At 41.1% G+C, this 26,485-nt stretch overlaps 1 long non-coding RNA gene across 1 annotated transcript; it reads left to right on the top strand.

The window, feature by feature from the left end:
• The first annotated feature begins 24,312 nt into the window (after positions 1 to 24,312).
• Positions 24,313 to 25,940, top strand: LOC148022234 (uncharacterized). Its single transcript, XR_015694321.1, has 2 exons — positions 24,313 to 24,546; positions 25,392 to 25,940. It is a non-coding gene; the product is annotated as an uncharacterized LOC148022234 (long non-coding RNA).
• The last annotated feature ends 545 nt before the right edge of the window (positions 25,941 to 26,485 follow it).

The raw sequence follows: 26,485 nt of genomic DNA, 5'->3' as shown, positions 1-26,485 counted from the left end.
AAATAGAAAGAAGTGCTACAATGTGATAGAAACTAGATCAATTGGGTTACTGTGCCTTTCATTTTCATCAAAGAGGGAATTTCAAGGGAAGCCTATTTCATAATGGTTCTAGTTTTGTAGTCATGGTATGGAGCATATATGGGATTTTGATAAACAAGTTAAGCATGGGCCCTTGCGACCAAGGATTTGGTCTATTGACAAGGGCACCAATGCTTTTGTAGAGGAGATTTCAATTCTTATAAAATGAGATTTTTCATTCAAGCATGATAGCATTCCACTTACACCCAAAATACTACGATCCATGGGATATGAATGCTTATCTCTTTAAGTAGCAAGCGAAGCAAAAAATGGAGACATGGTATTTCTAAGTATGCAAAAAGAAAAATTGCAATGGATTTAGTCACTACAAGGATATGGAGGTATAGCGACGACGCTTTGCGATGCAAAATAGCGGCATCACTATTTGCATCACTATTAGTGACGCAAATGCGACGCTAATAGCGACGGTACTCAGATGAAAAAAACGCTGGCCGAAACTCGGGTGCGTTATTTTATGCGCATACACACGAAAGAGAGAGCGAAAGGGAGAGCGAAAGAGAGAGTAAAAATCTTGCATTTGAGAGAGAGGGAGAGAAAGAGAGAAAGAGGGAGAAGGAAAGCTTCTCACCGCCACTACCATTTGTGAAGAAGAGCAGGAAGTGTACGGAGGGCGAAGAGGAGCCACCACCATTCTTCGAGCCTTTACGATGAGTGCACTGTTTCTTCTTGCTTTGTTTTTTTGTTTTCTCTTTCTCTTTTACTTGTTTTTGTTAAAATTCATGTGTATTGAGAGAGGGAGAGGAAATGAGAGAGAAAGAGAGGGAGAGGGAGAGGGAGAGGGAGAGGGAGGGAGAGGAAATGAGAGAGGGAGAGGAAGAGAGGAAAACATTAAACATAATAGGGAAAGAGAGAAAGAGAGGGAGAGGGAGAGGAAGGGAGAGGAAATGAGAGAGAGAGAGGAAGAGAGAAAAAACATTAAACATAATAGGGAAAGGGAGAAAGAGAGGGAGAGGGAGGAAGAGGAAATGAGGGAGGGAGAGAGAGAGAAAAAGCATTAAACATAATAAGGAAAGAGAAAAAGAGAGGGTGAGGGTGAGGGAGGGAGAGGAAGTGAGAGAGGGAGAGGAAGAGAGAAAAGGAAAGAAGGAACGAGAGAAAGAGGGGAAAAAATTAAACATAATAGGGAAAGAGAGAAAGAGAGGGAGAGGGAGAGAGAGGGAGAGGAAGAGAGAAAAGGAAATGAGAGAGAAAAAACATTAAACATAATAGGAAAAGAGAGAAAGAGAGGGTGAGGGTGAGGGAGAGGGAGGGAGAGGAAAACATTAAACATAATAGGGAAAGAGAGAGGGAGAGAAAGAGAGAAAAAACATTAAACATAATAGGGAAAGAGAGAAAGAGAGGGAGAGAGAGAGGAAGAGGGAGAGGAAGAGGGAGGGAGGGAGAGGAAATGAGAGAGGGAGAGGAAAGAGAGGGAAATGTTAAACATAATAGGGAAAGAGAGAGGGAGAGGAAGAGAGAAAAAACATTAAACATAATAGAAAAAGAGAGAAAGAGAGGGTGACGGTGAGGGAGGGAGAGAAAGGAGAGAGAGGGAAAAAACATTAAACATAATAGGGAAAGAGAGAAAGAGAGGGAGAGGGAGAGGGAGGGAGAGGAAATGAGAGAGGGAGAGGAAGAGAAAAAAGGAAATGAGAGAGGGAGAGGAGATAAGAGAAAAAACATTAAACATAATAGGGAAAGAGAGGGTGAGGGTGAGGAAGGGAGAGGAAATGAGAGAGGGAGAGGGAGGGAGAGAAAAGAGAGGGAAACATTAAACATAATAGGGAAAGAGAGAGGGAGAGGAAGAAAGAAAAAACATTAAATATAATAGGGAAAGAGAGAAAGAGAGAGTGAGGGTGAGGGAGGGAGAGGTTGTTGTTTTCTTGTTTGTTGTAGTAGTAGTAGTAGTTTTTTTTTTCTTTTCTTGTTTATTGTTATTTATTTTTCTTGTTTTTTATAGTAGTAGTAGTAGTTTTTTCTTCTTTTCTTGTTTATTGTTATTGTAGTAGTAGTAATAGTAGTTATTGTTGTTGTTGTTTTTTCTTATTTTCTTGTTAATTATAGTGGTATTGATAGTGGTAGTTGTAGTCGTAGTCATGGTCGTAGACATAGTCGTAGTCGTCGTAGTCGTGGTTGTAGTAGTGGTGGTGGTTTTCTTATTTGTTTTTGTTATTGTTGTAGTAGTAGTGGTAGTAGTAGTAGTAGTAGTAGTAGTAATAGTTTTTTTTGTTTTATTGTTTATTGTTATCTAGTTTTCTTATTTGGTGTTGTTGTCGTAGTAGTGGTAGTAGTAGTAGTTTTTTCTTCTTTTCTTGTTTATTATAGTGGTAGTGGTAGTGGTAGTGGTAGTAGTCGTGGTCATGGTCATGGTCGTGGTCATCGTAGTCGTGGTCGTAGTCGTAGTTGTAGTCGTGGTCGTGGTCGTGGTCGTAGTCGTAGTCGTAGTCGTGGTTATAGTAGTAGTAATGGTTTTCTTGTTTGTTGTTGTTGCTGTTATTATTGTTGTAGTAGTAGTAATAGTTTTTTTTGTTTTCTTGTTTATTTTTGTCTAGTTTTCTTATTTGTTGTTGTTGTTGTAGTAGTGGTAGTAATAGTAGTTTTTCTTTTCTTTTCTTGTTTGTTGTTTGTTGTTGTTGTTGTTGTAGTAGTAGCAGTAGTTGTTGTTTTTGTAGAGAGAGATATATGTTTTGTTAAAGAAAATGAGAGAGGGGGAGGACGAGAAAAATGAAGAAGGAACGGGAGAGAGGGAATAAACATACAGCATAATAAAGAAAGAGAAAGAGAGAGAGAGATGGAAGGAGAGGAGATAATGAATGGATAAAAAACAAAGAGAGAGTGGTGGCGATGTCCGGTGAGGTCCGGTGCAACACCACGAGACAGGAAACACTCCAACATACGTTAATTTGTGGGTACCTGGGTAGAGACTTTACATACGTTAATTTTTGTTGAGTTACAAAATAATAAATCCCTTCTCAAACAATTTAAGAAAGAAAAAAAGAATGATAACAAAAATAAATTGTTTGTCGTAACGTAGACAAAATGGAAAAGGATGAAGGTCTTGATGTTCAAGATCACAAGGCGTATCTTAATCAGCATGTCCCATGTCCTTGCTCTCAACGTAAGATGGCAATTAGATGAAAACATCGATTGTCTATAGAACATGTACAACACTTCGGTGAGTTTCAATTTGAGATCATTGATCAGGTGATCTTGGATTTTCAGCAAACGGTAAGAAAAGTTAATATCAATCATTCATTGTTAACGCAAGCTAATTGAATACCATATACAAAAAGATTGGATATGGTTAGCAAATTTTCTATCCAGGGAGGTGTCGTCTCGTCCCAAGGAGGAGTGCACCCTTTGCGACCAATTAAAAGAGTTCGTGGGCATGTGATAGATGGAGTGCCTGAGTCAATCCACCACTTGGAAGGTACTACCAATCTATACCATCAATACCAAAGGAGACAGACAGCCTTCGAGACTTACCTACAATCTTGGAGCCTGAGATGGAGGCAATGATTGATGCATTGATTCCCATATATGTCGAAACTTCTGATCTACTTAGAGAGGAAGTATCCATACCATTATATGATGGGTGCCGAGTATCTCGCCTAAAGACATTGCTTGCACCCCTAAGTGTGCAACCAAAATATAGGTGGAGAGATACGAGTGTGACTGAGTTGATCAGGTACCTTGTACGTACGCTTCGTTGATCTCTTTTTGGCAGTATCATTAAAAACATTTGTGCTTTTTCAAGGTGTTTTATGATTTTTTTCAAATTACTGAAGTATCATATATTACCACTTGCAAATACCATGCGTCTCGTGATGATGCATGACATGTTTTACGAAAGCTTGGCATGGACTACAACAGCATCCATGTATGTATCAACGATTGCATACTGTTTTGAGGAGAGTACGATCCTATGGAGATATGTCCAAAGTGTAGTTCTCACAAGTATCGACAGGACTTGCAAGGGCAAACCATCCCTGAAAAAGTTCTCAGACACTTTGCGCTTATCTCCCGCATAAAGCACATGTTTCGTATGTCCGGTATGGCGAGCTTAACAACGTGGCATGCGCAGAATAGGTCCACAGATGGAGTTCAACGAATATCAACGAATTCACGCGCATGGAGCCACATTTACTCTACCTTCCCAGGCTTTGCCCGAGAGCCAAGGAATCTTCGGCTTGGTCTTGCAATGGATGACGTGAACCCATTCGGTCTGCGCTCAACTTCTTACAATGTGTGGCCTATAGTCCTTGTCAACTACAACATCCCTCCATGGCTTTCTACGAATAAATGACATCTCATCCTTAGCTTCCTTATCCCCGGCCGCTACAAATTCAAAAATATGGACGTGTATTTTCGTCCATTATTCGATGAGCTTAAGATTTTGTAGGAGGAGGGGGTCACCATGCAAGATATGAGCAAGCGCGATAGTCGACGGTCCGCCAATATTTAAGCCATTTTCATGTGGACCATGCATGACTTTTCGGATTCGGAGAGTACTCAGGTAAATAGGCTTCCCTTCTCGTTGGTAATATCTATCATAGCTCGTTCAAGTTTGTATTCACTGGATAGAGGTGTTGGGAAAGGTCTGGTTACCTCAAGTTATCATGCATGTCCATTATGCGGGCCATAGTTAGACTCCCAAAGGTCACCAACCATGAAGAAGATGGTATATCAAGGACACGCCGCTTTCTTTCCAGAGGGTCATGAACTCAGGGAAGGTTTTCTTGGACGACCTCCAATACATATGAATGCCCAAAGCTAGTACGAGCTAAAAATGGTCCACGCGGAGTCACATCCAAACGGAACGCGACGGTTCTCAGTTTTCTACGAGTTGGATCCCATGCATAGTTTTCTACGAGTTGGATCCCATGCATAAATCAACCACTTGTTGGATCCCATGCATATTTTCAAGAACGTCGGCAGCTTGCTATGGGACCACATCACAGGACAAAAAGACACTATAGGGGCACGAATGGATTTGAATGAGGTAGATAAAATGGAGGCGCTTTGGCCGCAGTCGATAGCTGATGGTCACGTACAGCTACTTTGCGCTCCTTGGGATTTGTTCACTAAAGAAGAGCGCATTGTGAAGCAAATAGTCAAGTCTATCTGTACTCTGACGGGTATGATGCATTCTCTCAGGTCTGCATTTTCTAAAGATGACCAATTATCAGGGCTAAAATCCCATGATTGGCATAAGATATGTCAGGTTTATACTACGAATGGATTGTAAGTGGCATGCACATTTTGCTATTTAGAGTGTAGTCATTATTCATAATGCTTTCTCATTTGTGGCAGTTTGTACTACCGATCACGATCGTAGGATGCCTTACTCCAGAAATATGTGGAGCCATTTATAGGTTGTCGAATTTAGTGCAATGGATCTCACAGAAGGAGATTAAGACGTCATCTATTGAATCTGCGAGCAGGGAGCAGTGGAGACGGTCTCTCTCTTTGAGAAATACCTGCCTACCAGCATGCTCACGATACAAATCTACCTTCTTGTGCATCTTGTAGATGAAGTGGAGATTGTTGGATATGTCCATACACAATGAATGTTCTTCTTGGAATGCTTCATGAAAACCCTGAAAGGCTTTGTGCGACAACGAGCTCGGCCATAAGGTAGCATGGCGAAAGGTTGGTTGGTGTCTGAGGCGCTAATGCATATTTCACAATGGCTACCAACGGTGGATCCAGACAACAATATGCTATGATCGCTGAAGGACGAGGATAGATTTATCGGAGATGTGGTGGTTAGAATGGGATAGAAAAAAGAATGAATGCTACAATGGAGGAGAAAGTGAATCACTTTTGTATGTTGCACCATGCCTCTATGGAGACGGGGCTCCCCAAGTACTAACAACCTAGGCAAGATCGAGAGGAAGCGCGATCTGAATTTTGATGTAGTACACACCATCGACCGATTCGATATCCTGAGGGCATGAAGGAGATACCGTAGTTTATGTCAACGTGATGGTTGCATGGAGCTTTGACTGCAGCGTCTCGCGAAGGGGCGGAGGTCTCAACCGAGGAGTGGGAATTCTCGAGGAGATGTAGTCCAAAGATGATGACGTGTTTAGGGTTTTTCGTATCTATATTTTATATAAGATAACTAATTGAGTGTTTTGATGTACATTACAAAATATATAGTGTAGCATGGTCGCGTAGACGACATTTTCGCATGGAGCGTATTGACAAAATGTGCTCCACAACAAACTATGATATCATGGCAAGATTTGAGCAAGAGAGCCGACGACGAGCAACGGATCCAAACACGGTTATAGATGAGATGGAGTATTTTGGGAACTTGCAAAGTATTGTTACGGTGGATTACTGTAGCTTCTCCATGATACTATTCGATGTGCAGTGGTTCAAAGTGGTACTTGAAGGAGCTGGAGCAATAGTTCGACGAGGTCCATCTAGATTTCTCAAAATAGATTTAAAAAAAAATGGACGGATTTGTGCGACACCTTTGTGTTGTCAGCCCATTGTGAACAGGTGCATAAACTCATTTGTTTGTTAATTGTATTACAACATGGTACATGTCACAATAGTTAAATCTCTCTTGTACGTGTTTGTGAACAGGTAATCTTCTATCCAAACCCTCGACAACCTCGATGGTGGTATGCTATACCTTCAACTCCCCGAAGTGCGAGAGTATATGATCAAAGCGATGTTCCGAGCATAGATGAGGACAATATGCAAATAGAGGGGTCAATATTGCAAGGGGTGAAGGCCACCGAAAGCTTGGAGCATGTACAGGAGCCAACATCGGGTAACAATGATAGAAATACAGGAGTCCAAGAATTCTTTAAGAATGAGGTGGACTCATCATTTTGTGGTGACATGTCTATCGACCTTCTAGTTTATCCCGAGTTGTGTCAGGAGATTGACATGGGACCATAGGATACTTCATACTAGGAGCATCCACTTACTCAATTCGTTGACTAAGCGCTTATAAGGGTACATAAGATATGCATTTTAAGTAAGATCATTTTTTTAAGATTTATATTACCGTGCTTTATATGATTTAAATTGATTATGCTAACATCATTTTTTGTCTGTGCAGGTGACCTTTGTGGATACTTAGATCATTAGGATGAGTCGAGGGATGAGCGATGAGGAGTTGCAAGATATCTTCACGTGTATGTCTCCAGATCAAATGGCGAGATTTAGAGACATGGCAGACCAAGAGTTGTCTCGAACATCGTAGAGCCGCTCTATTAGATCTACTTCGGCGCGATCAGATGCTTCAATTTCGAGCAGACGAGGTCGACGCTTCAAACTTGGGCCAGACGGAGAGAGTGCTTCAGGGTCAGGGGGTGTTGCAGAGATACAGATGCAGTGAGCCCGCGGTCGGCTTGGGATACAGGTGCTACTCCTTGCTCTCCTGGTGGTTCCAGAGAGAGCGTGGCTCAGGTGGTTACTATGGAGGCAGGGACGCAGTGTCTCTGTCTTGTCATTCTGCTGGAGTTGCGTCACCTTCCATTTTGTCACACCTGCGGGGATGCTACTCCAGTCACTCCAGCTTTTGCTCAGCCGTCTGCAAGTGGCATCCCTATGGATGCTACTCCGATAGATACTACCCCGGTCAGTACACCAGATGTACACGGGTCTCCCGGATATGCCCAGGAGCATGGTTGCAAGTGGGAGAGGATCCATCTTAGGCATACCTTGTAGATGATAGGTATGAGCCACCATCATGAATGATGAGGGGAGGGTGATGGCTCGCATGAGGGCGATGGCTCGCATGAGGAGGGTAATGGCTTTTATGTATCAATGTTATGATTTAAGTACACTTTGTCTTTATTTACACGAGTATTGTACACAATGCAGAAACTATTTTATATGGCCCAAATAAAGCACATAGTGCTATATGTGGCAAGGCAGCTTGCTGCCCTGCCACAAAATTTTTTTCTCCCTGTTACCGTCGCTATTAGCGTCGCAAATTTACATGCATGTGTCATTATTGGCGTCATTATTAGCGTCGCAAAGCGTTATTATTAGCGTCGTTATTTACAAATAGTGACGCTGATAACAATGCTAATACCGACTGTTCTATGGCATCGCCAATAACAACGCTTTTTGCGACGATGGAGGCAAATTTCTTTATTTACATTTTCGTTGCTTTTAATGTCGGTATAAGGCCTATATCTTGTAGTGAGTATTCATGGAAGATAAAGTAGTGGTGGCAAATGAAAAAGTCATATTTTATGTTATATCAAAGCATTTGTATGAGGTGCATGTCAATCGCGAGCCCTTTTACACATGTCCTAACTTTCAAAAGAGAGAGTTGTAAAGTAAACCATTCGTAGCCAGCAAGCACATATATTATGTCTACATTCGTGTGCTTGGGATGGACAAAAATTAACATATGATGATGCATCAATCTTCCCTTAAGCAAACTGATTTAGATTTTATGCTTGCCCTTCCCCGACACATAAAATGCAAATCAAATACTTGAGAGTTTTGTTTTGGCTATTGTTCCAACAATGAGATAGGGACCATGCATTAGTGAATGGAAGATTTAAAGGACATATGAAGAAGTGGAGGTGGATGTTCATTTTGGATGCATGATGTGAAGGGACTACATATTTGGTATGTTTCTTTTTTAGCATAATGATTACTCCAGTAAAAGTAGAAATTATTAATCATGGATCAATTGTCCATATGAAGACATGATTGGATGAGCATCTAAAAGTGAAATTATTAATCATGCTTTTTTGATGGATTGAGGGGGGCGTCTATTTCTAGGTTAGGGATCTCTTTATAAACTATGCTTATTTAGTATGCAAAGTAATTTCATTTTTCCTAATTTTGATGCTCCTTCATTTTTGTTGCTTGAGCCAAAAAAAAATTTCAAGGTAATCTAGATCTTGCTCCTTTGCTCCTATTATGAAAAGTATGCAAGTTTATTTATTGCCTTTTGCTATGAAGAATACATCCACAGAGCTTGGTATTCGCTAAGGAGGCCACCTATCTGTAGGTGATGGATCTCGTTATAAATCATGTTTGTTTTGTGTGTAAAGAATTTTCATTTTTCTTAGTTTTGATACTCTAAGTTCATTTTTGCTAGTTGTGATAATTTTTTTCTCAAGGTAGTCTTGAATTTGTTCCATGAAGCTTGTTGATCACTTCGTTTTAATTCCCCTGAGAGAGATGTCTATATCACTTCTTGATATGTTAGAGTTAAAGCTCCCTACAAGCATTGCATACATGAGAAGTTTTGGAGTGATTGCTGAAGAAGATGAGGAAGATATTGACCTTTGTTGCTGCCAAGTCCATATATTGATACTATATAATAGTTATATATAAGTGGCTTTCATAATTTGCATAAATAGTTGCAAGAGAAATAATTATCTTTTCTATATTGAGTTCTTTTTGTGTTTTTTTAGATCGACTCATTATTTTACAGATTAGTTTGATTGATAAGGGTACTTTTTAAGACGAGTAACTACCACGCATAATCCGTGCAACAACAGGATATGCAAATAGTAGGAAGTCCATCTCTAACTATGTCTTTATCTTTGCTAGAGGTGTTGTTTCTAAGATATCCAAGATGCAGAAATGCACGGCTCTATCTACTACATAGGGATAGTATGTTGCAGGCACTGAGGCTTGCAAGGAGGCTTTCTAGTTAGGCCGTTTGGTGGAAAACCTTAGTACTATTGATATGGTTCCTACCTTGTATTCAAATTCTATGAGTGCTATTTAATTGACTAAGAATTTGGTCTTCCATGCGAAGACCAACCACATTGAGGTGTATTATCACTTTATTCAAGAGGTCATTGAGGGCAAGTCCATTGATGTTGTCAAGATCTCAACTGACCAAAATCTTGAAGGTTTGCTTACCAAAAGTCTCTTAGCAGAGTGTTTTGCCTTTCTTAGGGAGTTCACGGCCATTGGATGAGAGATGTCTTTCCTCATCCTATTATACTTATGCACATTTATACTTTGTCATGTTTTTTGTGTTCTCTCCTCATTAGGGGCATATTTGCCTTTTAGTGGGAGCTTTTTAGGGGTAAAGGTACATGTGCCTACCCGCTCATGTATTAATTACACTAACAATATCCACATATCTGCATACCTATATATTGCTGATGGCGGGCCCCTATCACTATCACTTTATTCTTTATTCTTTCAGTAACATTTGAATAAAGAGAAGACCTATCACACATTATGACTATTGGAGTTCTCGCATTCTCTCTCTCTCTCTCTCTCTCTCTCTCTCTCTCTCGTATTCAAATTTTTAATTTAAACTTTTTAATTAAATATTTTAAAATACATTTTAATTTAAAACTTTTGAACATAATTTTTTACGCACTTTGAGAGAGAGAGAGAGAAGAAGAAAAAGTTAATTAAATATTTTTAAAATATTTTTTTAATTTTAAACTTTTTAAACATAAATTTTCACACACTTTGAGAGAGAGCGAGAGAGAGAAGAAGAATAAGAATAAGTTTAAATTAAAAAGTTGAATGTGAGAGAGAGAGAGAGAGAGAGAGAGAGAGAGAAGAAGGAGAAGAAGAAGAAGAAGAAGAAGAAGAAGAAGAAGAATGGTAAAAAGAAGAAAACATGGAAAGGAGGGGGGGAGAAAGGAAAGAGATTTGTCTTATTTAAATTAAACATTTTTCTTCTCCCCCTCCTACCCTCTCTCTCATGTATAGGGCCTAGGTTCTCTCTCTCTCTCTCTCTCTCTCTCTCTCTGTGAGTTAGATTAAAATTTTTAATTTAAACTTTCTTTTTAATTAAAATAAAGAGAGATTCTCAGCTAGATGAAACTTTAGTTTAAATTAAAAAGTTTAATCTAACTTGCACACACACACACACACACATAGAACAAAAAAGAAAGAAGAGGAGAGGGAGGGGAGAGAGAGGAATAGAGAGAAAGAGAATTATAGAGAGAGAAAATATAAAATTAGAGAGAAAGAGAGGAGAAAAGAAAAAATGAAAAGAGAGGAGAGAGGGGAGAGACAGAGAGAAGAAAAGAAGAAGAAGAAGAGAGAGAAATTGAATACAAAGAGAATCATAGAGAGAGAAAAGATAAATTTTAAAAGAAAGAGAAAAGAAAAAAATTTAAAGAGAGAAAAAGAATAAGAAGAAGAAAGAAGAAGAGAGATGGGGAAAAAGAGAAAACAGAAAAGTCTTTTTTAAATTTAAATATTTTTTAAGAGAGAGAGAGAGGAAGGGAGAGATGAGAGAGAGAGAGAGAGAAAATATAAAATTTAAAAGAGTAAGAGGGAGGGAAGAAAAAAAGAAAAAATAGGAAAAAGGCGAGAAGTAAAGGGAGCACAGAGAGAGAGAGAGAGAGAGAGAGAGAGAGAGTATAAATATAAAGAGAGAATTATATATAGGGAAAAGATACTATATTATTATTACTATAGATTCGGAAAGCCCCAAACCTCCAAAGGGCTTCATGAACCTACCCCCTTTTCCAAACCTCCCTTTTTTAATCAAAACCCCCTCCCCTCCCCTCTTTCTCACATGTAATCTCTCATTTTCTCTTCCCCCTCTCTTTTTTCATTAAAGTCTCTCCCCCCCGCCCCCCTTTTTAAATTAAAACCCCATTCCCTCTCTCTCACTTATAATCTCTTTCTTTCTTTCCCCCCTCTCTCTCATGTGTAGGGCAATCTAGGTTCTCTCTCTCTCTCTCACTTAGATTAAAATTTTCTTTTAATTAAATAAATTTAATTTGGTTAGACTTCTTTATAAATCAAAAGGTTCTCTCATTGTTAGATTAATTTTTTTAAATTAAATAATTTTATTTTATTTTTAAACTTTGAGGTTTTTCAAATATAGTTTTCACACACTTTGAGAGAGAGAGAGAAAGAGAGAGAGAGAGAGAGAGAAGAAGAAGAAGAAGAAGAAGAATGATAAAAAGAAGAAGACAGAGAGAGGAGGAGGAGAAATAGGAAAGAGAATAGTCTTTTTTAAATTAAACATTTTCTTCTTCCCCTCCCCCCCTCTCTCATGTGTAGAGCCTAGGTTTTTTTTTTCTCTCTCTCTCTCTCATAGTTAGATTAAACTTTTTAATTTAAACTTTTTTAAAAATTAAAATAAGGGGATATACACACACACGCACACAAAGAGCAAAAAAGAAAGGAGAGGAGAGGGGGAACAAAGAGAAAGAGAATTATAGAGAGAGGAAATATAAATTTAGAGATAGAGAGAGAGAGAGAGGAAACAAAAAAAGGAAAAGAAAGAAGAGAGGGGGGAGAGAGACAGAGAGAAGAAAAGTAGGGAGAGAAAATAAGAAGAAGAGAGAATTTGAACACAGAGAGAGAATTATAGACAGAGGAAAGATAAAATTATAAAGAAAAAGAAAAGAAAAAAAATTAAAGAGAGAATAATGAAAAAAGGAAAAAAGAGTAGAGAGAGAGAGAGAGAGCAGTGTAGAGAGAAGAAAAGGGGAGAGAGAGAGAGAGAGAGAGAGGAAAAGCGTAGAGAGAAGAAAAGGGGAGAGAGAGAACATTTAAAAGAGAGTGAAGAGAGAGAGAGAAGAAAAAAAGGGAAAAAGAGAAGAGGGAGAGAGAAGGAAAAGAGAGGAGAGAGGGGGGAGAATAAAAGGGGAGAGAGAGAGAGAGAGAGAGAGAGAGAGAGAGTGTGTGTGTGTGTGTGTGTGAAGAAAAGTGGTGAGAGAAAAAAGGAGAGAGAACTAGGAGAGAAGAAAAAATAAACTAAAATAGAAGGTAGAGAGAGAGAGAGAGAGAGAATTAGACATGGGGAATTTGGAGGAGAGAGAGAAAGTGAGTGAGTGAGTGAGAAAATTAAAAAATTAGAAACAGAGAGGGAAAAGAGGAGAGAGAAATATGAGAAATGGATTGTTGAGCGTCACTTCGAGGCAGCGAAGCTATCATAAAGTGGCCTAACATTTCGTGTGCGTGAAGCGTGTGTAGAATGCTAGTACTCATTATCCATATTAATATGGAGAGGGTATTGATGTTTACAGTTATCCATGCTTGCAATCAAGTTGCCAAGAGGTGATCCAAGATCGCAATGGAAGTGTTTTTGAGGGACAAGAGGTGATTTAGGCTTGTAATGGAAGTGGTTTACAATCCCCAAAATGAAAATTTGAAAATAAAAAAAGAAAATTTGAGAGTCATTAAATCTTGAAGGTTATTAGTGAGGCATTGAAGGTGACAAGAGTACGTGACACCTTTGAGATTCATTATTAATGAATGATAGACAATGAAAGTACTAAGGTATAAAAAAGGAAAAACGTTCCTAGAGATTGCAATTTTTCTTTTCAATAATGTTTTTAATAAATATGTTTTCTCAATAATGTACTTTACAAATTACATCACACTTTCTCTCTTCCCAATTTCTTACAAGGTTAAAAAGTGATCTTAAATCTCCCCTGATGATTCGATTGCCACATGTTGAGAGGCATTACTATAGCACTAAAGACCATTATAGACAAAAGAACATCTTAAGCAAGATGATTTAGTTAGCCATCTCAATACCATTCTCTTCTTAATCTCTTTAGCCATTTTTTGGAAGAAGCAATCAAACTCTACCTCAAAGGGATACCTATTTCAATAGGGAAGCCTAAGTATCTAAATCCCTTTGTCATTATATTAAACTCGTGTGGTGACCCAATGCAAATTGTCATCAAAAGAGCGAGAGAGCGATTTTGACTTAGGCTTGCTTATCTTTGGTCTAGAAAGTACAATGAATTCATCATATACTTGCAACAAATCTTGGAGTTAATCAAGATAGGCCAACATTGCATTAGAGTTGTTATCTCTAAATAATTGGACGCACATGTGTTGGCCATCATTGCCTTAGAGTTGTTATTTGTAAATAATTGGATGCACATGCGTATGCATTGGCCATCAAGGAGCACAAAAGGCTTTATTGCACCTCTTTTGATTGCACTGTCAATGATACAAAGTAAAAAATGGATCACCATGCAAACAATAGCAAAGCAAATGTGCATCCCTGCCTAATGCTCGTCATGAGCTCAAACTTACCTAAATAGTATTCATTTACAAATATGCATGAAGAGGCATTCACTACAAGATATAGACCTTATACTGACGTTTAAAGCGATGAAAATACAAACAACAAAATTTGCCCCCGTCGTCGCAAAAAGCGCCATTATTGACGACGCCATAGAAACGTCGCTATTGGCGTCGCTATTGTCATTGCTATTGGCGTCGCTATATGCGTCGCAAATAGCGACACATATAGTGACACCAATAGCGACGCAACCAGTAAATTTATGACGCTAATAGCGACGCATATAGCAACGCGAGCAGTAAATTTGCGATGCCAATAGCGATGATAACAGGGATTAAAAAATTTGTGGCAAGGCAGCAAGCTGCCCTACCACATATAGCACTATGTGCTGTATGAGAGCCATACAAAATAGTTTCACTACTGTATACAAAGCACTTGCAAACAAAAAGAATGTATACTGAAATCATAAAACTGATACATGAAATAAATACATGATCGCATAAAAAGCGATTGATACAATCATGACAGGATATCACTAATACATAGAAAATGTCTACATAGATTAGGCGACTAAAAAATAAAGGTGTGTGAGCTCCAAGGATCCAAGGGCAAGCTACAAATCCTCGTCCCTCGAAAGCTCGTCCCGCCGCAAAGGAACATCGAACGGATTCTACAGAAAAAGAAACAACACATCAATCCACCATACAATAATGCATTCAAATATCTCATGGTAAGTACGGACAAGAAAAATGAGTGACTTACAGGGCCGTCGCGTCTGTACAATCGGTCGATCAATGCATTGAGACCGTGCCTCTCTGCATATCGAGTCTCAAGGCCTTGAGGATCGCGATTTGTAATGGAGTGCTGCAAAGAAAACAAAATGCTAGCTATTAGAAATATGATTTTTAGTACAAAGAATATTTTAAAAAAACAAACAACCAAAACAAAAGAGAAACTTACAAAGTCCTCCAAATATGTCCTGTGGCCGCCACTCCCAAGATGATGGACCACTCCGGCCTCGAGTCGTGCCCTCACTGCCTCGCGCTGCTAACTCCATCGTCCTGGAGAATCTATAGCCTCCTCCCTCAGTTGGCACCAGTCATCTGCATCTAACCACTCGGGCTTTGCAACCCCACTCTTGATTGCCTTGCGTGCATAAGATCGTCTATGTGACATGTATGTATGCATGCAATCCATCATCTAGCCCGTAGAGAATCTATCTACTACGGCTAGCACCGGAAACTCCTCGTGCAAGGATACTACTATGTAGTCCTTGCTCCCCTCCGGTATGTTCTTCGATTGATCTAGGACGTTGTGCCGAAAAACTTATTGGCACAACTCTCTCATGCGAGCCATCACCCTCCTCCTCTCATCATTCATGATTATGGCTCCTGACCTACTATTCACCAGATATCCATAACCCCTAGGAGTCTGCCTAAGATGGGTCCTCTCCCATCTCCGTCCACGCTCCTAGGCATATCCAGGAGACCCCTCTACATCCGGTGTACCGACGGGGGTAACCTCTCTCGGAGTGGCACCCAAAGGGGTGGCTCCAAAAGGGGTGCCACCTGCTAATGGCTGCGCAAAAGCCGGAGTAACTGGAGTAGACGTTCCCATAGGTGTGACAAATCCTGGAGGTGACGTAACTCCAGCTGAATGACGAGACGGAGACACCACATCCATGTCTCCACAGCAGCATCCCCCTGATCTCGATGCAGTCCCTCCCTCTGGCCCAAGTCGTGAGCGTCGAGATCGTCTGCTCGAAGCTGAAGCATCCGATCGCGCTGAAGCAAATTTAGCAGAGCACCCTGACGAAGAATGAGACAGCTCCTGGTCTGCCATCTCTCTGAATCTCGCAAGCTGGTCTGGAGACATGCGTGCGAAGATGTCCTGCAACTCCTCATCGCTCATCCCTCAACTCATCCTAAAAATGTCACCTGCACAGATAAAAAACTGTGTTAGAAACATCAATTTAAATTATACAAAGCAAAGTAATATAAGTCATTTTTAAAAAATCCCTCTTAAAATGCATATCTTATGTACCTTTATAAGAGATCTAAACAACGAATTGAGTAAGTGGATGCTCCAAGTATGAAGTATTCTATGGTCCCATGTTAATCTCCTAACACAACTCCGCATACACTGGAAGGTCGATAGACATGTCACCACAAAAGAATGAGTCCGTCTCGTTCTCAAAAAATTCTTGGACTCCTGTATTTCCATCATTGTTAGCTGATGCGGGCTCCAAGCTTTCGACGGCCTCCACCCCTTGTAATATCGACCCCTCTATTTGCATATTATCTTCATCTATGCTCGGAACATCGCTTTGATCATATACTCTCGCACTTCGGGGAGTTGAAGGTATAACATACCACCATCGAGGTTGTCGGGGGTTTGGATAGAAGATTACCTGTTCACAAACACGTACAAAGCGAGTTCAAACCATTGTGACATAAACCATGTCGTATTACAATTAGCAAGCAAATGACTCCATACACCTGTTCACAATGGGCTGGCAACACAAAGGTGTCGTGCAAATCCGTCCATTTGTTTTCGGAATCTATTTCAAGAAATCCCTATGGACCTCGTCGAATTGTTACTCCAGCTCCTCCAAGTACCACTTTGAACCACTGCACATCGAATAGTATCATGGAGAAGCTACGGTAATCCACCGTAATAATACTTTGCAAGTTCCCAAATACTCCATCTCATCCACAACCGTGTTCGGATCCGTTGCTCGTCGTCGGCTCTCTTGCTCAAACCTTGCCATGACACCACTGTCCATTGTGGAGCGCATTTTGTCAATATGCTCCACGCGAAAATGCCGTCCGCGGGACCACCCTGCACTATATATTTTGTAATGTACATTGAAACACTCAAATTAGATTATTCATATAAAATTTAGATACGACATATTCTAAACCCCTCATCACCTTTGGACTACATCCCCTCGAGAACTCCCACTCCTCCATTGAGACCTCTGTCCCTTCGCTGGATGCTGCGGTCAAGGCTCCATGCAACCATCGTGTTGACATAAACCGCGGCATCTCCTTCATGCCTTTAGGATATCCAATGGGTCGATGACGCGTACTGCGTGGGAATTCAGCTTGCGCTTCCTCTCGATCTTGCCTTGCGATCTGGTACTTGGCGAGCCACATCTCCATGGAGGCATGGTGCAACATACAAAAGCGATTCACCTTCTCTTCCATTGAGACATCCATTCTTTTTTCTACCCCATTTCCAACCACCACATCTCCAATCAGTCTATCATCATCCTTTAGCGTCCATAGCATTTCATTGTCTAGTTCCACCGTTGGTAGCCATTGTGAGGTATGCACTAACGCCTCTGACACTAACCAACCTTCCGCCATGCTACCTTCTGGCCGAGCTCGTTATTGCACAAAGCCTTTCAGGGTTTTCATGAAGTGCTCCAGGAAGAACATCCATCGCGTATGGACATGTTCAGCAATCTCCACTTCATCCACAAGATGCACAAGAAGGTGGACTTGTATCGTGAGCATGCTAGTGGGCAGATATTTCTCAAAGAGATAGACCGTCTCCACTGCTCCCCGCCTCGCGAATCCAATAGAGGACGTCTTAATCTCTTTCTGTGAGATCCATTGCACCAAAGTCGACAACTTGTAAATGGCCCCGCGAATTTCTGGAGTAAGGCATCCTGCGATCGCGATCGGTAGGACAAACTGCCACAAGTGAGAAAGCATTATGAATAATGGCCACTTTTCAAATTTTAAAATGCCCACGCTAATTACAATCCATTCTGTTCACAAACCTGACATATCTTATGCCAATCATGGGATTTTAGCCTCGACAATTGGTCATCTTTAGAAAATGCGGACCTGAGAGAACGCATCATACCCGTCGCAGTGCAAATAGACTTGATTACTTGCTTCAAAATGCGCTCTTCTTTGGTGGATAAAACCCAAGGAGCGCGAGGAAGCTGCACATGACCATCAGCACTCGACTGCGGCCAAAGTGCCTCCATCTTACCTACCTCCTTCAAATCCATTCGTGACCCTATAGTGTCTCTCTTTCCTGTGATGTGGTCCCATAGTAAACTGCCCACATTCTTGAAAATATGTATGGGATCCAACAAGTGGTTGACCTGTAAGTGGGTCCAATATGGCAACTCGTAGAAAACTGAGAACCGTCGCATTCCATTTGGATGTGATTCCGGGTTTACCATTTTCAGCTCGTACAAGCTTGTGGCATTCATACGTGTTGGAGGTCGTCCAAGAAAAACTTTCCTGAGTTCATGATCCTCCAGCAAGAAAGCGGCGCGTCCTTGATATACTATCTTCTTTATGGTTCGTGACCTTCGGGAGTCTAACTGTGGCCCACACAATGGACATGCATATAACATGAGGTAACCAGACCTGTAAGGCGAGCCATGACCTAGTGAATACTTAATTGAATGAGATAAAATATAAATATTACCAGTGTGAACGGAGGTTTGCTCACCTGAGCACTCTCCTAATCTCGAAAAGTCATGCATCATCCACATGAGAATGGCTCGAATGTTGGCTGACCGCCGACCATCGCGCCTGCTCATATCTTGCATAGTGACCCCCTCCTCCCACAAAATCTTAAGCTCATCAACTAATGGATGAAGATACACGTCCATATTTTTTACTTTGTAGCGGCCCGGGACGAGCAAGCTAAGGATGAGATGTCCTTTCTTCATAGAAAGCCATGGAGGGATGTTGTAGTTGACAAGCACTATAGACCACACACTGTAAGAAGTCGAGCACAGACCGAATGGGTTCACACCATCCATGGCGAGACCGAGCTGAAGATTCCTTGGCTCTCGCGCAAAGCCTGGGAAGGTAGAGTCAATGTGACTCCATGCGCATGAATCCGCTGATATTCATGGAACTCCATCGTGGACCTATTTTGCACATGCCACATTGTCAAGATTGCCATGTTGGACGTACGAAACATTTGGTTTATGCGGGGGATGAGCGAAAAGTGTCTGAGAACTTTTTGAGGGATGGTTTGCCCTTGCAAGTCCTGTCGATACCTGTGAGCACCACACTTTGGACATGTCTCCATAGTCTCGTATTCATCTCGAAATAGTATGCAGTCGTTGATATATGCATGGATGTTATTGTAGTCCATGCCAAGCTTTCGTAAAACATGTCGTGCATCATCACGAGACTCAGGCATGGTATTTGTAGGTGGTAATATATGATATTTCAATAACTTGAAAAAAAATCATAAAACACCTTGAAAAAGCACAAATGTTTACAATAATACTGTCAAAAAAAAAATCAATGAAGCCTATGTGTAAGGTACCTAAATAACTCGATTACACTCGTATCGCTCCAACCGTATTTTGCTTACACACTTAAGAGTGCAAGCAATGTCTTCAACCAAGATACTCGGCACCCATCATATAATGGTATGGATGCTTCCTCTCTAAGCGGGTCAGATGTCTCGACATCCATGGGAATCAATGCATCGATCATTGCCTCCATCTCAGGCTCCAAGATTGTAGGTAGGTTGGGAAGGTTGTCTGTCTCCTCTGGCATTGACGGTATGATGGACCTTGCGAGTGGTGGATTGGCTCCTGCAATCCATCCATCGCACGTCCACGAACTCTTCTAGTTGGTTGTAAAGGGTGCACTCCCCCTTGGGTCGAGACATCACCCCCCTGGATAGAAAATTTGCCAACATGACCCAATCTTATTGTGTATGGTTTTCAATTAGCTTGCGAGTACAATGCATGATTAATATTAACTTCAAATTACCGTTTGCTGAAAATCCGCAATCGCCTGATCAATGATCTCAGATTGAAACTCGCCAAATCGTCATACGTGTTCTATAGACAATCGACGTTTTCGTCTAATTGTCAACTTGCATTGAGAGCAAGGACATGGGACACACTGATTAAGATATGTCTTGCGATCTTGGACAATAAGACCTTCTTCGTCTTCCATCTTATCTACATTACAGCAAACGAGGCTTAAATGGATAGCTTTATGGAGATGTACGTCAAGTTGCAAGTTGACCATAAATCTTGCATTGTACATAGTAGTTGAGAGATTTATTGATGTTATATCTCAGCCCTGTATCATGCTCAAGGATTTGTTTGTCCCGGTAGATAATTATTCGTTATTGTAAAAAACAGCACTAGAGGGCTTTGAGTATAAGTAATCCATTTATGAGCATAATTGAGGATCTCTTAGTCTAATAATAAATCAATCTCAACAAAAAGCATCTTAGAAATGCCATTTTTTTGTCCTAGGATCGCGTATTAAAATTAATGCCATCTATGAAATTTATCAACTATAGTAATAAAATTTATTTCAATCAATTCTACTCATAGTCATAAGACCTGAGAGAAAATATCCTATACTCAATTTAAGGGATTCTTCTTCTATAACGATACTTTTGGGTTCATTTTGATGAAGTACCGTAATGACCATTAGCTAGGGTATCATTTTCTTTTAGTCCTTCCGTTGACTAGTTGGCATGATTTCTAATTTATTATGCCTATAAAGTTAATACAAAAACAATGAATTATGCATATCACAATTAGATCCCCTACTTGGATATTTAGAAGGACATGACCAATTTTAAGCCATCTTAAAGAGTCACCAATGTACGTGGCCCATGGCAAAGCACATTGCATACCATTATCGATAAGTCTATTATCGTGCATCTTAAATCTCCTAATTAGACTTTATAAACGGTATGACTAATTTTTAGCCCTCTTAAGGAGTCGATGTAATGGTACCCATAAAAACAGTAAAGTGGATACCATTACCATAATCATGGATATGCTATCATTCCAATATATGTTATCTTTCTCTTTCTCTCCCTCTCCCTCCCTCTCTTTCTCTTTCTCTCCTATTTCCTCTCCCTCTCACAATATATCTTAACACTCTCCAAAAGCAAAAGGGAGAGGGAGAGAGAGAATGCACTCTCCCTCCCTCTCCCTCTCTTTCTCTTTCTCTCCCTCTCTCATTTCCTCCCTCTCCCTCTCTTTCTCTCTCTCTCCCTCTCCCTCTCCCTCTCTTTCTCTCCTTCTCTCTTATTTCCTCTCCTAAACAAGCAAAAAAGAAAGTGATTTAAACATTTAATAAGCAAAAGGGAGAGGGAGAGAGAGAATGCACTCTTCCTCTCTCTCTCTCTCCCTCTCCCTCTCTTTCTTTCTCTCCCTCTCTCATTTTATTCCCCTCCCTCTCCCTCTCTCTCTCTCTCCCTCTCCCTCTCCCTCTCTTTCTCTCTCATTTCCTCTCCTAAATAAGCAAAAAAGAAAGTGATTCAAACATTATATAAGCAAAAAAGAAAGTGATTCAAACATTAAATAAGCAAAAGGGAGAGGGAGAGAGAGAATGCACACTCCCTCTCCCTCTCCCTCTCTTTCTCTTTCTCTCCCTCTCTCATTTTCTCCCCCTCCCTCTCCATCTCCCTCTTCCTCTCTTTCTCTTTCTCTCCCTCTCCCTCTCTCTCCCTCTCTCTCTCTTTCTCTCTCCTTTTCTCTCCTAAACAAGCAAAAGAGAAAGTGATTTAAACCTTAAACAAGCAAAAGAAAGAGAGAGGGAGACTCACCGATGAGATATGGCGAGCGTGGGGCGGCTCCTCTTTGCGATGAAGGCTCATCCTCTCCTTGCGAACAACGGCGACAGCAAGTCTTCTTCCTCTTCTTCTCTCACGACGGTCGCTCTCTCCCTTGCTCTCGCTCTCAAAACACACAAGCCGCAAACGCGAAATGAAAACCGCGCTCGATTTCGGTTGCTTTTTTTCCCTGTGGAGCGTCGCTATTTGCAATCCGCTCCGTCGCTAATCGACATCGCTACTAGCTCAAATCCTTGTAGTGCATGATTTCTAATTTGTTATGCCTATAAAGTTAATACAAAAACAATGAATTATGCATATCACAATTAGATCCCCTACTTGGACATTATGAAGGATATTACCAATTTTAAGCCATCTTAAAGAGTCTCCAATGTACGTGGCCCATGGCAAAGCACATTGCATACCATTATCGATAAGTCTATTATCGTGCATCTTAAATCTCCTAATTAGACTTTATACAGTGTATGACTAATTTTTAGCCCTCTCAAGGAGTCGATATAATGGTACCCATAAAAAAAGTAAAGTGGATACCATTACCATAATCATGGATATGCTATCGTTCCAATATATGTTATCTTTCTCTTTCTCTTCCTCTCTCTCCCTCTCCCTCTCTTTCTCTCACATTTCCTCTCCCTCTCACAATATATCTTAACACTCTCCAAAAGCAAAAGGGAGAGGAAGAGAGAGAATGCACTCTCCCTCTCTTTCTCTTTCTCTCCCTCTCTCATTTCCTCCCTCTCCCTCTCTTTCTCTCTCTCTCCCTCTCCCTCTCCCTCTCTTTCTCTCTTTCTCTCTCATTTCCTCTCCTAAACAAGCAAAAAAGAAAGTGATTTAAACCTTTAATAAGCAAAAGGGAGAGGGAGAGAGAGAATGAACTCTCTCTCCCTCTCCCATCTCCCTCTCTTTCTCTTTCTCTCCCTCTCTCATTTCCTCCCCCTCCCTCTCCCTCTCCCTCTCTTTCTCTTTCTCTCCCTCTCTCTCCCTCTCCCTCTCTTTTTCTCTCATTTCCTCTCCTAAACAAGCAAAAAAGAAAGTGATTTAGACATTAAACAAGCAAAAGGAAGAGGGAGAGAGAGAATGCACTCTCCCTCCCTCTCCCTCTCTTTCTCTTTATCTCCCTCTCCCTCTCTTTCTCTCTTTCTCTCTCATTTCCTCTTCTAAACAAGAAAAAAGAAAGTGATTTAAACCTTAAACAAGCAAAAGGGAGAGGGAGAGAGAGAATGCACTCTCACTCCCTCTCTTTCTCTCTCTCTCCCTCTCCCTCTCTTTCTCTCTCATTTCCTCTCATAAACAAGCAAAAGAGAAAGTGATTTAAACCTTAAACAAGCAAGAGAAAGAGAGAGGGAGACTCACCGATGAGATATGGCGAGTGTGGGGTGGCTCCTCTTTGCGATGAAGGTTCCTCTTCTCCTTCGCGAACAACAGCGGCGGTGGCAAGTCTTCTTCCTCTTCTTCTCTCACGACGGTCGCTCTCTCCCTTGCTCTCGCTCTCAAAACACAAAACGTGCAAATGCAAAATAAAGCCGCGCTTGGTTTCAGCCCGCTTTTTTCCCTGTGGAATAGCGACGCCGCTACCCGCCGTCGCTACCAGCTCAAATCCTTGTAGTGATTGGAGAAGAGAGTAGAAATCATTTGAATAAACATTTGCCCATATTTCAAATTTTCAAGTATATCCAAGTCAAACTTCTGACATAGCCTACAGTAAGCTTGGAGAAGAGAGCATTAATCATTTGAATAAACATTTCCTCACATCCAAATTTTTCAAGTACAACCAAGTCAAATTGCCAACATAGCCTATCGTAAGCTCTTTTAAGATCCTTATTTAGGATAATATGATCTTGTTTGCTTGTTAGAGTAAAGTGGATGCCAATAATAATATCTAAGATTGTGTCATGTATGTTCCTATTCTGGAATAGAACCATTTTGCCTCCTATGAATCAATTTGGGGATGATCCCTTTGATCCTAATAACCAAAACCTTTGCCATAATTTTGTGCGGAACACTTAGCATTGTTAATGGTCTCCATTGATATGGGCTTTTATGACTACTTTAGGGATAGTGGCACTATGTGTGCTTCTCTCCAAATGAAGGTGTCATTAACTTGTTACAAAAAGGCTAAAGAAATGAAGTACTAAAGCAAGTTGGGCAGTGTTTGAAGTGCACCCAAGGGGCGTTGTAGATATCTTTTCTTCTCTGCTTTTTACCAATATCCATAAGAGATCACATCATTTAGCAAAGGTCGGCTTCTCTGTGGAATTGGCCAATAGTCTGTTCGCGTATAATGTGAGTAAGAAAACAGCTGTTTCTATAGTTCCTCGTCTATCGTTTCAGGTGTATCGCCAGATGGTTCAAAGAACAATAATTCTTATTTGAGCGAGCTGATTCAAACCATCGTTTTCTTAACAGAGAGGGAGGGTACTAGGGTGAGCTCTAGCCGTCAGGGAATCCAATCCAGCGGGACTCACTGGGCCAGCCACAGAGAGAGAGAGAGAGAGAGAGAGGGGACAATGGACAGTAAAGAGACTCGATGGAGGGGCACTGAAATTGAGGCAAAAGAGTCAGTAGTATGATGATGGAAAGGTTGATGTGAAAGGCGCCGGCACTCTTCTCTCTCTCTCTCTCTCTGTGCTCTTTCTCTGTGTGTGTCTCTCTCTCCCCGCCATCATACATGCATGATGCAGGTTTGAACAAGCCGGCAAGCTGAATGAGACCTCCTTACGGACTCCGGAGGACACACTGAAAAGCTCCTCACAGCCACTCAAGTGGTTTGCGTTGCTTTTATTGTGGATGGTGATGATTGCTTTGATGCATGGAGAGAAGCTGAAGGGCCACCAACCTTTCTATTTAAAGCTTACCAATCCCTTGCCAAAACGTCGATGCAGCACGCTAATGTATGTTGTCTCTTACTTTTTTAGTTCATGCATTCGCAGCAGTCTTCTACTTATCATACTCCCTTTTGCAGACTGACTATAGCTCCGCTGCCTCCCCTTTCAGCTCTGGCTTCGTTTGATTGTTTAAACTCTGCCTACATACGAAGCCGCATACACATGAACTTGCATGCCCTTGCAACAGCATTGGGCACAGATGATGCATATTTTTGCCCTATGTAGCTCAGAAATGGAGCTCAATGGCTCCCTAGAGCATATGATATGGCTATTCTCTTGTGAAGGTTGAGAGAACTCTCGTATGGTATAACACATTGAATTCCGCTACTGTGTTTATCTGACAAATCTAGCCACTCTCTTACATACTAACAGCAGCCCTAGCCAGCCTAGACGCCTGAAGCCCTAATTTACCTTAGGAAACTAGATGAACTGTAGGCATTGTGCTAGGTTCTGCATGTGCTGACACTCGCTCTTTCAGTAGGACCAGTATGGTGCTGGAGCTTCCTTTTTTTCCAACGTTGGAAGGAGGCGACAGAAGCAGCTGTCGACTCATGCATCCGCCTGCATAGTCTCATCAAATGAAGACGGAAGCTGGCGACTATTGCAATAGTCGTGCTAACAATCATGGTTGCAACAAAGGGGACTGTGTAGATGCATGCGTGATGCAAGAGCTGCATCGTTCTGTTGGCCTTGGTTCTTCCTCCCTTGGAAAGAAGGGAGTTCCCGCTCACATGCGAACCGTCCGAAAGCTAATTTTTAAGCTCTCCACATGAACCTTCGGAGCCCTAATTCCTAGCGGGTAAATTCTATGTGTCTACACACTAATTTTTGGCTTCGGTTCTGTTTTGCAGGGCTGGTCGACTGTTTCTAAGGCAGCTTTCCAATCCACTCGTTGCGGCTCAACCTGACCTAGAACTGGGCACGCAAGAACGGCGCAGATTGCAGCACATGCGGTCTACTTCCGCAGGGGCCCGTGGAACGCCTCTCTCGTAACGCGCATGGGCAAGACTCACATGCCTGCATGAGCTGTATCTCAAAGCTCAATGGGAGTGTTAGCAATGGATCTCGCATTGCTGACATGAGGGAGGCGGGGCTATCTATGTTGTGGTTGTGGGGGTTATTTCGGACGGCCTGGGTCGCATAATGCATTGTTTCATCTTTGTACGTTGTTTGGGCCGCGGGGGGCGGGGCTATGCTTTGGTTGTGGGTTATTTCGGACCTGGGTCGCAGTGTAATTCGATCTTGTACGTAGTGTTTCATCTTTGTACGTTGTTTGGGCCGCGGCAGTGCATCTTCTGTAATGCCCATGATCATATCAAATTGGACATGTTTATATTTCCGGAGACATGTTGCACTTCCGTGGTTTGGTTAGTTGGCATTTTTTTGTATTCCACGAGTCTTCGTGCTTTCACTCTAATATATATATATATATATATATATCTCTCTCCACAGTGCTCTAGTCTATATCTCTATCCATCTCTTCTATTTAGTTTTGTTTGAACATTAGAAGAACGCATCCTTAACGTGCATGTGCTCGATATTAGCTTACATGCAAGTGTCTACAAGCATGTGATTTGCGCTCTAGTTTTAGCCATTGTGCATGCAATGCACATGTGTATGCCTCTTCAAAGCTTGTTGTTTTAAAATAGTGGAAGCTAATGGGACACACACACACACACACACACACACACACACACACACACACACACACACACACACATATTAAAGTGGGAGTTACTTTAACAATACTTGAAGGGATAACTCTAGTTCACACATTTCTTATTAGATGGTGTTTTAATGATAGGAATAAAGTTGGTGTTGCATTGTTATATTATATTCATTATCATTGGGATTGATTGTATAATATCTTATTTTTGTTTATTCTCTTTTTAATGCTTAATGCACATTGCTTTGTGTGTTTTTTGATAGATTAGCTTAATTGAAC

This window comes from Lygodium microphyllum, chromosome 17 (genome assembly GCF_053477565.2).
Source record: "Lygodium microphyllum isolate KBCC chromosome 17, Lygodium_microphyllum_v1.1.10, whole genome shotgun sequence".
Lineage (NCBI taxonomy): Eukaryota > Viridiplantae > Streptophyta > Polypodiopsida > Schizaeales > Lygodiaceae > Lygodium > Lygodium microphyllum.
Note: the sequence above shows the minus strand (reverse complement) of the source record. Positions and strands in the feature narration are given on the sequence as shown.